We start from the raw sequence: 3,111 nt of genomic DNA, 5'->3' as shown, positions 1-3,111 counted from the left end.
TATGTTAGCTTTTCCATGGCTATGCAGTTGGAAAGGTTCTTAAACCATAATCCCACTGAAGGTGTCTCAGTGCTCTTCCATGAGGTAGCAATAGAGTGTTTAGCCTGTAATGAACATACATTAATTATCTTTTTATGAGCACCTGACAATCTTATCTCAAGTGGAAAAAGACCAAGGATGAAAATCTTAGGGCATGCAGGAAGTATCATCGAGGTAATGTCAGACAAAGTCCTTACAACCTTTTCCCAGAATTCTCTAATTTTTGGGCAGTTCCACAGACAATGAAATAGTGTACCCTCTTCTAGGCCACATTTACGTAACACATAGGTCTGAGTTATTCTTATTAAAACGATGCAGAAGGGAAGGAGTTATGTAAGTGTGCATAATCCATTTAAATAGTATCAATTTAAATCTGGTGTTGATAGTCTGTGTTTGAGCTGTTTGGCAAACTGTCTTCCAGTCTACTTCAGAGATTTCCCTGCCCAGGTCACACGCCCACTCCAGCCTTTTGCTATTTGAGGATTCTTCAGAAGTATCCACAAACAGTTTATATAGGAGGGACACCTGGCCACGGCCATGGAGATTGTCCATTATAGCCCTTTCAAGCATGGATAGAGGGGGTCTACGGGGGACTGATTTTGTTCTTTTAACATAAAACTCCTGATTTGCAAGTATTTGAAGAAGTGATTCCTGTGGATATTGTAGGTTCTTTGTAAATCCTCAAAGCTATACATTACATCATTGTCATTGTACATATACATAATTTTGCTAATCCCTCGATCTGCCCAATATTTAAAACCAGAGTCATTTCTGCCTGGAGGGAATCTGCGGTTACCCCATATTGGGGTAAATCCTGATATATCAGACGCTAAATTTAAATATTTTTGTATTTTGTACCAGACTTTAATGGTATTCTTAACAAAAGGATTATGGGTGTCTTTTATCAATTTTTTTAGTGCATCAGAATATAAATACAAATGTAAAGGTAATGAAGATGTAGTGGCAGTTTCTATTCTGACCCAAGGGGTGGTAAAATCATCCAAGAACCAGAACATGGCAGCTCTAATCTGGGCGGCCCAATAATACCATTGGAAGTTTGGAACTTGGAGTCCCCCTCTATCGTAAGGCATATATAGTAAGGAGAGTCTAAGTCTAGGGCGTTTATTATTCCAAATAAAGTTAGTTATTAGTTCTTTCAGTCTAGAAAATAAAGTGGGTGGAGGGTTTAAGGGAATGGACTGAAAAAGATATAACAATTTTGGCAAAATATTCATTTTAATGATATTGACACGGCCTATAATGATATGGGAAGGTCAGCCCATCTTTTAACAGAGTCTGTTATACTGTTAAGACTGGATTATAGTTCTCTGAGACTAGGTCATCTACGCTAGGGGTGACTTTTATTCATTTAAAACCATTGGGAGAGTTATGAAACTCAGTTCCCACTATTGGGTAGTCTTAGTCGAGTCATAAAACCCCTGGATATCTTCATTAAGTACTTAAACGTTTGAATTAGCTGATTAGCCTAATTAGCTCGCTTGCCACCACTGGCTAGACACTGCAGTCAAAAGGTTAGCGGTTTCGCCGTCACGCCCCCGAGGCGAAATTTTGCTGGCCGAAAATCGCGAGGTGTTTCGCTGTGTGGAAATACACCGTGAGTTCGCAGGTATGCGATGCGCTCGCTCGATCCGCACCAGAGTAGGAAAGTTCTCATTCCCGAGGACGTCTGGGAGCCAATTCTCCAAGAAAGTTTCAGCATCGTCACCCTCCACATTTTCTGGAAGACCGATTATGCGTATATTAGAACGACGTGAACGGTTCTCCAGGTCATCGTTCTTCTCAGTGAGTAGTTTCACCTTAGTTTCAAGCTCAGTTACTTTAGCTGTGAATTGTGCTGTTAAGTCCTCCGCGTCACTGATACGACTTTCAGCAGTAGCCTCCCCTTGATAGTTTCTATGTCAGATCTGATGTTAGCTATGCCGTCAATAACTTCTCTGTGTCGTGCCAGACCTTCAGCCCTAAGAGAACTTATGGCTTCGAGAATAGCATCCTGCCGCGTAGTTTCTGCAGTATGCTTCCATCGTCTCACACATGTCGTTATCACTGGTTAGCAAGCTCGATGCTGCTAAGTCGGAGCTAGGCTGTGCTTTGTTGCTAGCCGAAGCTACTCTTGTAACTGATTGCCTGGTGTTTGATGAATTTTCAGGTTTTGTTCTTGCCTTCTTGGCTTTCTCCATTTCCAGATTTTCTTTTAACTTCGAGCCTTTCCTAATTTAGAACAATATTGTGGACTTTCTAAGGGTATATTTCTTGTTCACTAGTCAGAGATTAGCAGGGTACGTCTGTCTACCTCGTTGCCATAACCGGAAGTCCTAATTGAAAACAAGAAAGTGTCTGTAGGGACCATGTAGCCTAACGTTATAAGGGTAAATCGCGCTGATTGTTGGGTTGATAGTTTAGGACAGCGCCCCTCCTCTCCCCCACCTGACGTGAGTACACTACCCAGCACCAGGGTAACTTTAACACAGTTGCATAGTTTTTTGAGAGTTCAGGGGAAATCGTTATTCTTTCAACCGTCCATGCAGTCCAGCAGCTGTCGACATGCAGTGGAAATCAGGCGATTTCGAAAGGTATGTATCTGCTTTTAACTTTTTTTTTATTCAGACGGATTTTAAAAGTCCACCCCAGGGCTGCCAACTTTTCAAAAAATCTTGGAGTGAGATTTGGTGGGGCCAACCAAAATTTTGCTGCGGAAATTTTTGTTTGGCTCATTCAGCATTATACCGTACAGTAAAAAAAACGTACATCAGTGGTTCTCAGGTGTAGGGACCAGGCATGGACGGATTATGAACTTTTGGGCCCCTGGGCCCACATGTATTAAGGGCTCCCCACTAATTGTCACATATGTGGAAGGGGGATTTGGGGGTCCTCCCCCAGAATTTCTTTCATTTGTTTGATGTGATTTCCTGTATTCTGGTGCATTTTGGTAGCTTAGAAATCTAGACACACCCTAGCGGCAGCAAATTACATTTGCTTCCAGGGCTAGTCTAGCAACTCTCCGTTGGCTTGTGAGCTCAAAAAATTAAACTTCTATCAGGCCAATCAAATCGT

This window comes from Alosa sapidissima, chromosome 19 (assembly GCF_018492685.1).
Source record: "Alosa sapidissima isolate fAloSap1 chromosome 19, fAloSap1.pri, whole genome shotgun sequence".
Taxonomy (NCBI): Eukaryota; Metazoa; Chordata; class Actinopteri; order Clupeiformes; family Clupeidae; genus Alosa; species Alosa sapidissima.
The sequence above is the reverse complement of the archived record's forward strand: the minus strand, read 5'-3'. Positions refer to the sequence as shown.